Consider the following 10,319-nt stretch of genomic DNA (forward strand, 5'->3'; position numbering starts at 1 on the left):
TTGGCTCTATTTGGAATTTAGGCCCACTTAGCCACTTAGGGTCTATCTTGAAGAATTGACTCTTTCAGGGTTCACACATATTATTACCATCAAAGCGATGATTCCAAACCAGGCTGCTGAGTCAAGTCTATACTGTTAACTACATTAAAATGTCACCATTGGCCGGGCGTGGTGGCTCAAGCCTGTAATCCCAGCAATTTGGGAGGCCGAGACGGGCGGATCACAAGGTCAGGAGATCGAGACCAGTCTGGCTAACACGGTGAAACCCCGCCTCTACTAAAAAAAATACAAAAATCTAGCTGGGCGAGGTGGCGGGCACCTGTAGTCCCAGTTACTCGGGAGGCTGAGGCAGGAGAATGGCATAAACCCGGGAGGTGGAGCTTGCAGTAAGCTGAGATCCGGCCACTGCACTCCAGCCTGGGCGACAGAGCAAGACTCCATCTCAAAAAAAAAAAAAAACAATGTCACCATCTTGGGCTTTTCTGCCTCTGAATGCTTGTTCTTTCTAGAATGTTTATCTCAGTCCCTTCAGGCATGTATAGCAAAGCACTATAGACTGGATCACTTATAAACAACAGAAACTCCTTTCTCATAGTTTTGGAGTCTGGGAAGTACAAGGTCAAGGTTTCAGCAGATTCAAGGTCTGGTGAGAGCCCACTTTCTGGCCCATAGATCTCATCTTTTCACTGTGTCCTCATATGACAGAAGGAGGAAGGGAATTAGTTCCCTTTATAAAAAGACACTAATTCCACTTATGAAGGCCCCAATCAAGATCTAATTACTTCCCACAGGCTCCATCTCCAAATACCATCACACTGGGAATTAGATTTCAACATATGATTTTTGGAGGAAACTCAAACATTCATTGTACAGCGATGTCCTACATTTAACATGCACTCTGCTTATTACCCCCTATGCAGACACGTATATCCTTTAAGACTAAGTTGAAGCATCTTTCTCTGGTCTGTCCTGGTCATTTATGACCTTCATTACATGTTGTCTCCTTCTTTACATGTTATCACCCATTTCAATAGGAACCCCTTATCACTTGAAAGTTATTTTTTATTGAAATGCAATTAAATTACTTGTATCTCTTACTATCATGTAAGGATAGAATATGTGTCATATCACCAAAGTGACATGCACAGAGTGACATGCACCAAAGTGACATGCACAAAGGGCTCTTTGATAAAAATGTTATAAATGCATGAATTCACATGTATTAACACAGGTATAAAATCTACACTTAAGATTTAAATATATGTTTTGCCCCTATACTGCATATCTTGATGTAAATAAAAAATACATATCTAGATAAAGTTTAAAAGTCTTAGTATGCATTTGAGAATTCAGCCCTGTTCTACTTCTAGATTTACAAGGAAAATTATTTTCTAACATAGGAGTGATTTAGGAGACATTAATGTCACCTTGTTATTTTGTAGAGCAATAAATAATCATGTATCTACAGACAGTAACGTGCTAGGCAAATTTACACTGATTATTTTCTTCCTTAATTTACTATTAATGTTGAGTTTTTCTAAGAAACTCAATATGTTACTCTCTTGAGAATGGTTAATAAAAAGTCATAAATAAATTTTCTTACATAATATTGTTATAATTTCTTGACAAATTTGTATCAATAAAAAAGAAAAAATATATATGCTTGGTTAAAAGAACAATGAGTAATTTAAAATAGCTTACTATGTAACTAGAATAATTGTAACAATTTATTCACTGTAAGGAACTCAAAATATTTTCTTCTACTCATTTTAAATATGAGGGAACTATTAACAAAAAGTTAAATGATATGCTTGAATTTACCGAAATAAACCAACTTAGAGCAATTCTTATTTAGAAATGCAATGGTGTATCATGACATTATACCTCACTATATTTCTAGTCCTAAATCCAATTTTGAATTGTTTTAAACATCTTCATAAAATATTTTTTTATTTCCACTTAATTACAGAATAGGATGGCTTTAAAATACTTGCAATGACAGAGTTTAGAGTAAAACTAATTAGATACATTGCTGGTGCATTTCAGAGCAACACTACTTAATTGGAGATTACATCATTAAAATTTTATTTTAATGTAATTAAAGAATTTTGAGTAATTTTAATTGAAATTAAAACCACTATATGTAGATGCTAATGAGATTTGTTAATCCCACATTAAGGCTACTGGGAAAATGCTATCCCATGTACAATCATGCACCATATAACACATGTATGGGGTACTCTCATAAGATTATAATATTGTATTTTTACTGCATCCTTTCTATGTTTTGATTGGCAGATACATATCATTGTGTTACAAATGCCTACAGTACTTAGTACAGTAACTTGGACAGGTTTGTAGCCTGGGAGCAATAGGCTAAACCACATAGCCTAGGGGTGTAATAGGCTTTACCTTCTCGGTTTGTGTAAGTACACTCTCTGATGTTCACATAATCGTGACATTACCTGATTACAAATTTCTCAGAAAGTATTCCTGTCATTAGGCAATGCATGACTGTACTTTGTTTGACTACAACCTATAATTTTACTTTTCCCATGCTAATGTTAAAAACATAAACAAAACAACTGGAAATTTTTATTAAGCTATACTGATTTAGTCGGCTGACTTCTTTATTATTTCAAGAAGTCATCTTCACATTTATATACATCTTCTTCTTTAAATGTTAAAAACTAATCTATTCAGCTCTTTGGGCCAATCTACCCTCCATATTCTATCTTCATATTCCATTCCCTCATCTCATCTGCATGCCAATACTAAAAGAGGCTGTAAATGAGTCATGGGGTATATTATGTTTCTTAAATTAAATTTCAAATATCTAAGATCACATTTTTGAGAAAATATGTGACTGAGTGAATTTAATTCTTCTAAACTTCTACTTTGACTTAAAGGTAGACTTCTTAAACATTCTTTTGCCTTACATATGTGAAACACCAGAGTTCAAGAATTCATAGTTGAAATTTCACAGAGAAATAACAAGCATGAAAATGTGGCTGTGTGTGAAGGCAAATAGATCATGAGGCCAGCGGCCTGGAAAGGTTACCTTTTTATGACTGTAGAGGACAGTAGGTAAGAGGAAAAAGAAGGGTACAATATGCCAGGTACTCATTCAAACAAATCTGAAAACCACTGGAATTGGATAAACTACCATCAACAGTGTTGGATATTATAAGGAGATGTTCAAGACTTCTGTGGAACAAAGCTTATTATGAAGTTATTTTTTTCAAGGCATATGCTGATGTCTCTTATTAAAATAAACCTCATGTTTGATATTTATCTGTGTATTTCCATTACTCTCAAGCACAAGTATCTCATCTTGGGTGATGAATCCCACAGAATCACAGATAATTGACAACTTTTAACATAAAAAGCAATTTTATATATTTCAACCTCCAGTGATAGACAGTTCATATTTTCACACCTATTATCATATAAATAGCAGTCTTCATTCACTCTGTTTAGTTCCTTACATCTTAGTAACAGATTATCATATTCCTTAATGAACAGTTGAAAGGTCAATATGAAGATATTTTACCTGAAAAATAATGATTAATTGTCAAGAGGAACAGATAATGCAGTCTTGTTAACATAATATGAAACAAACAAAAAATTCAGTTGACTCAGATTAAGGTTTTTGGCCAACATATGGATTAACTGAGACTATTAAGGTGTTTCTATTTCAACCTTGTGTGTGTGTGTGTCTGTTTAATCAATACATCAACGATTTCTCCTAGTGATGTTTTGGAATCTATATTTAACATTCACAATTGCCTTCCATAATCATTTTAATTGCTGTAGATATTCTGTTTCTAGTTTATAATTTTCTTGTGCACATTCTGCAAGTTTCTATTCTTCTTCCCCCTTAAAAAAATCTTTAGGCCTTTCATTTTTTTCCCTTTCCTCTCAGTGGTATTTCTTCTATTAAAAATACAAGATTGACATTATTGGTGAGTTACACTTCTAATTTTTTCTCTCTGCGCCCAATAGTCTAAGATTATTCAATTGTGATAGCACCATTTGCACCAAAATAAATTCATTTGGGCCTAATTAACTTCTGTTCATTAAAAATGACCTTGTTGCAATTAAGCAGGCATTAATACAGACTCAGCTGTCCCAGAGATAAATTTAGAAGTCCCAAAAAGAGAAGGGATCTTTTAGATACTCTGAGCCTTACAGTCATATGACTCAGACAATATTGAATTCTGATGGCGTTATTAAAATTATCATCTTTAATAAGACGATTCATTTGTCCAATAATGCTAATGACTGCTTTTCAACAGTGAACACTTTAGTATTTGCAGAGTTCTTCACTCTCCTTATGATGTCCATGTCCATACTCCCTCTTATGATAAATATGTATGTTTCATTGAGCATGCAGAAATCACCAAGTTCCATAGTAAAATGTGTTGAATTATATTGCATTAAATACAATACATTCTCCTTTGGAAAGAAAAAGAAGTTTAGAAAATGTATCAATTAATTGTTGATGTTTACATTTAATCCTCTTTCATCAGCAATTACCATTCTGTTAATCTAGAAGAGGTTAATTTACAGAGTAAATAGTGTACTAATGAAGATTCAATATTTACTTAGATTTGTTTTCTGTATACAGTCTAATTTTTTAATTTGAAATCATACAATTGTGACCACTACTTCACATTTATAAAAACCCTACCACTTCAACCTTTTCCTTGCTTCTCTGCTATTTTCATTTTCATACTCTTGACCATATACTAAAGAAATGTAACAGACATGCTTATGAACTCTCTCAGTTATGTGGAGATATACCATGATTAGTAAATATAAGAGTCAAATCCTAGTATACATATAGGCAGATCAAGAGGAGCCTTTTCCCTATTAGAAAAAAATATTGTGCTATGAAACTGGGTCTTACTAACAATTATACTGACTTTCTTGGCCACCTTGGGTAAATCATCTTACTTCTCTAGGTTTCAGTCTCCTTTATAAATTAAAGGTATTAGACTAGAATCAATAATCTCAAACATGGATGTATCTTTAAATTAATCTGGGAGCTTCTCAAAAACTATCCTTGTTCAGGCCTTATGATCAGAATCTGTCTTGGGTAAATCCGAGAATCAGTAAACGTTGAAAGTACCAAGATAATTTGATTTTATAGTCACGGTTGATAAAACTGGATTAGATATTTCTTGAAGTTCAAAGAAATTTGAAAAGAGACTAATAAGATCTTAAGAAGGTATAGTATTTAGATACTAAGGAATCTAAAATACTCCCTTCTGGAAAACTTGAAAAGTATATGCTATTTATAAAAAGGTAATTCCTTTTTTTTTTTTTTTTTTTTTTTTTTTTACTATTATGCACTACTACTGGTGAGCACCAGCATGTACTCCTAGAAATAGATTCTGCCTGGAGTTTTTAATGACTGAAACTTCCACACTTGCCATTCATTAGAAACAAATGCCCTGCAGGCTACCACTGTACAGCTGGTCTTCTCATGAGAAGTCACAGAAATTCGCTACAGCAATACAATGAGTGCTGCAGACATAAACTTATTGTTTCAATTTCTCTGCAGTTCTTGGAAGATAACAAGAAAAATAAAATCTAGCCATAGTTTAAGTTTCAAAGACATTTCTCTGCCAGGCATAGGTATGTGGTTTAGAAGACAGAACTGAGAATTTCAAGGACTCTACAAAAGTCAACTTCTTCTAGTGCCTAATTTTAGCGAAAAAGAATAAAGCAATACTGAGTTTAATATGGCTGTAACTTGTAAAAACTATTACATTAAAATAAGGAAAACAATCTTCTTGATAAGTATAAAATAATGCAACCCATTTTGTTTTTATAAGGTTTAATTAAGCATTTTAATGAGAATTAGAGTAATTTTCTTAAACAGCAAGAGGAAATTTAAATATATATTATGTCATGTATCAATATATAAATAGTATATTTATTTATACTATTTATACTTAAGTATATACTATTTATATATTGATATATATTATATATGTTGTATAAATTTAGTATTTATATATTTAAATAAGCAGTACATATAACACATAATTTTACTTCATGTATAAATAATTATATATAAATATGTGTATATCAAATAGGTTAAGTACTATATTTGTCTAACTTTAATGAATGGCCTCGTTTCCCACTGTAATTCATAATCTAATACATTTATATATTTAGAAATGTATCAGTCACTTATTATTGCAAGTGTCTTAAACACTGCGTAGCCTATATAAAGAACTGATCTCTCATATGTGGATCAGCTCTGAATGTACAGAGCTCATCTCAGATCAGCTATCTTGACTCTAAGCAATGAACTGAGTTCATGTGTGTGCACATTCAGGGATTGTCCTACCTGGGGTATGTTTCTCATGGCAGATGGCAGAGCACAGAAGGATATGAGACATTATGTCTCTCAAGGTCTCATTTTGGAACTGGGACGGTGTTACATCAATCATAATCTCTTAGCCACAGCCAGACTCATGACAAGCAGTGGACTAAATGTTTGCAAATGATATTTTATTTTACACAATTAGTTTATTTACTCATTCATTCCATTGTTTATTTAATCATTCCATTAAAATATATGTAAACTGAGAGCTGACTATATGGATGGCACCAGGCAAAGTACAGTAGATAACAGTAGTAAAAAAAATAAACAAGGTGTCTTTTGTTATGGAGTCCAAAGCTCAGTGGAGGAGTGAGTGATAACTAATCAAACAACTGCACAAATGCATCTATAAGTAAAATATTTTAAAAGTACAGTTAAAGGAAACAAGTAGGTGCTATTAAGTACATGATATAATATTGGGGCTCAAGAAAATTTTCAGAGCAAATGGCAAATGAGACATATATATTCAGTCTGCCCTTCAGGTCTGCAGGTTCAACCAACCGTGGATGAAAAGTATTTGGAAACATTAATAACAGTATAACAAGTAAAAATACATTATAATGACTATTTACATAGCATTTACATTGTATTAAGTATTATAAGCAATCTAGAGGTGATTTAAAGTAGATTACTAAAATCATATACTTCAGTAATGTTATATGCAAATATAATATATATGGTTACATGCAAATACTGTACTATGGCATTTTATATTAGAAACTTGAACATCCATGGATTTTGGTATCTGGAGGCAGAAAGTTCCTGAAACCAATTCCACATGGATAATAAGGAACAACTCTGTTATCTAGCCAAAAATGATGTAGTGGAAAGAGGAAAGAGTATTTGAAGCAAATGAGTGTGTGCAAATTCTTATAAAGACAGAAATCATGTTTGTGTGAAGAAATTTAAAAACGAAAAGAAATAAAAGATATGAGAGAGAATGATATGGGCTAGAACCATAAAGAGAGGCAGGGGTCAGATTACTTAAGGTCTCATGTTCCGCAATAAAAAATTTTTAATTTTTACCTAGGAGTAATAGGAAGATGGTGAATACTTTTAAGTAAAAAGCATGATGTGAAGTATTTATATTTCCATTTTTAAAATATCTCTCTGGATCCAATAAAAATATTGGAGGAGGGAGATAAGAGTGAATTTAAAGTATTTTCATCCAAGAGAAAGTTTATTCTTCTCTAACTTGATGCTTTAGAGACAAATGCAATGGAAAGAGATTTTGAAGATAAAACTCAAAGTACTTAGTGAAAAGTTACAGAATGTGAGGGAGAACGAGCTTCAAGGCTCACTCCTACTACTCAGGCATACGTGACTTGGTATAAAGTATATGCTTAGAAGCTGGTTTTCTTGAGTCACTTGCTTCTTTCTCTTCTCCAATTATTTTAGGTTGAGCTTTCAACTGTTGAAGAAACTGTGTATTTGCTTTTCTTATAGTAGAGATTTCTTGAAATCACATTTCCCATGAAGGTCTTGGCCCTGGTTCAGTTTCCTCCATGTCTTTACAGAGCTGGCAACATCAAAGCCAGTGGCTTAGAGTAGACATAGTTAAAGAAAAGATCAATTTACACAACTGTCATCTTTTAAAAGAAGACATCTGGTCTCTTAACTCTGATGTTATTCCATTTGAGCCTGGTGGCTACTGTGTATAAAATTATCAGCATATTAACAGTAATAATTTTCTGGGGAATGAGTTAACTTTAACCTTAAGTTCTCTCCATTGCTGAGGGACTCCACAATCCCAGAGGGGAAATCATGTTTCACACTATATTTTTAAAAAAGCATCTGTATGTACTATAAAATGCTTTATAACTCCAACATAGAAACTATTACTCACCTCTTGTTAGTCTTCCAAAGAGGCTAGATGGTGAAATGAGTTAGACAATTCCACTGTTCCTTTTGAAAAAATAAAAACTCACTATATAAAAGCCTATATGTGTCTTCTACATAGCTGTGGGATAGATAAAGCTATTTCCAGCAATTTTTAAAGAAGATTCAAAGAAGTTATGCTACTGTAAGGAATTTTTTTGTCTGTATATTAAAAATAAACTAGAATGGGCAGAAATAATCTTTGTCTTTCAATTGTCTGTTTCAAAATATCACATATAATATTCATAATCATTTTAATATAGAAAGATTTCTAGAAATAAAAAATTATTGCTAATATTCTGAAAGTAATTACAGTTTAATTAACACACATAAAATCAACTACAAATAATAGAAAGAATCAGTCCATATTGTATTAGTTCATTTTCATGCTGCTGATAAAGACATACCCAAGACTGGGCAATTTACAAAAGAAAGAGGTTTAATGGACTTACAGTTCCACATAGCTAGGGAGGCCTCATAATCACGGTGGAAGGCTAGGAAGGAAGAGCAAGTCACGTCTTACATGGGTGGCGAGAGGCAAAGAGAGAGCGAGCTTGTGCAGGAAAACTCCTGTTTTTAAAACCATCACATCTCATGAGACTTATTCGCTATGACAAGAACAGCATGGGAAAGACTTACCCCTATGATTCAATTACCTCCCACCGGGTTCCTACCACAAGACATGGGAACTGTGAGAGTTACAATTCAAGATGAGATCTGAGTGTGGACACAGCCAAACCATATCATATACGAACTATGTGATACTCCTCAAAAACCTGGATTACAGTCAGATTAGGACTATTTCTGAGAAATCAAGGGCAGTCGTTAAACCTTAATTTTGTGTCAAAATGCTAGTCACAATGGAATAACATTGTTGCCCACTTCAAGCTGATCGCTTTTTGAGGAAATGATTGCACATATATTTCTACATGTACATCATTTTATCTCTGAAATATATGACCATCCAAGTATCTGGAAAAACACTCTTCATTATTAATTTGTATAGTTATTCATATAAGCCATTGTCCTGTAAATTTTTTCCTCCAGTAATTTTTAGAGCTAAAATCCTTTATTTAAGAATAATTTAAAGTTAAAGGTAGAATTATATTACAGAGAAGATAGTAATTATAGCTACAATAATGATTTTGCTAATGTCCATCATTAATCTGATGGTGTAGCTATCTACAGAAATCATTAGGCTACCAAAATTAGTGTATTATCCAGAGGCAAAGTTTCTTTTGAAATATTCACTGAGTTCCCAATATATGTCATGACCTATGCTGGCATTGGTGATACATTTGTTTTTATCTTCAAAGACTAAAATCTAATACTATAACAGAAAATCTTAAATATTTTTCATGTGTACAACCTGACCTTCATTCTTTTAATCTAAAACATTAGGGCTACAAATACTGTTTATTTCACCAAGGATTACAGAGTTATATCATGTTCTGTTGACTATTATTATTTATGACTAAATTTTGAACAATAAATTATAATTCAGGAAGAAGAAATTAGGTAAAAATGATGAGGGACACTTAGAGCTAGGCAATACAAAAGAAAATCTTTGGAGGTGAATTCAAAATCTAAAGGATGACATTAAAGTACAACTTGATTGTAAAACTAGTTTTGTAACTAGATAAATATCCTTATTCTTTTAACTTTCATTTTTATTTAAAGATAATAATTGGGCCAGGAGTGGTGGCTCATTCCTGTAATCCCAGCACTTTGGGAGGCTGAGGCAGATGGATCACTTGATCTAAGCGTTCAAGACTAGCCTGGGCAACATGGTAAAACTCCTTCTCTAAAAGCAAACTACATAAATTAGATAAGTATGGTGGTGCACATCTGTTGCCCTAGCTACTTGGGAGGGTGAGGCATGAGAATCACGTGAGCTCAGAGGAGGTGGAGTTTGCAGTGAGCTATGATTACACCACTTCACTCCAGGCAGGGTGACAGAGCAAGATCCTGTCTAAAAATAAATAAATGAGTAATAAAAATAAGAATTATACTAGAGTTAACATTCCTAATGCTTCTGTCT

The sequence above is a fragment of the Piliocolobus tephrosceles genome, chromosome 4 (assembly GCF_002776525.5).
Source record: "Piliocolobus tephrosceles isolate RC106 chromosome 4, ASM277652v3, whole genome shotgun sequence".
NCBI lineage: Eukaryota > Metazoa > Chordata > Mammalia > Primates > Cercopithecidae > Piliocolobus > Piliocolobus tephrosceles.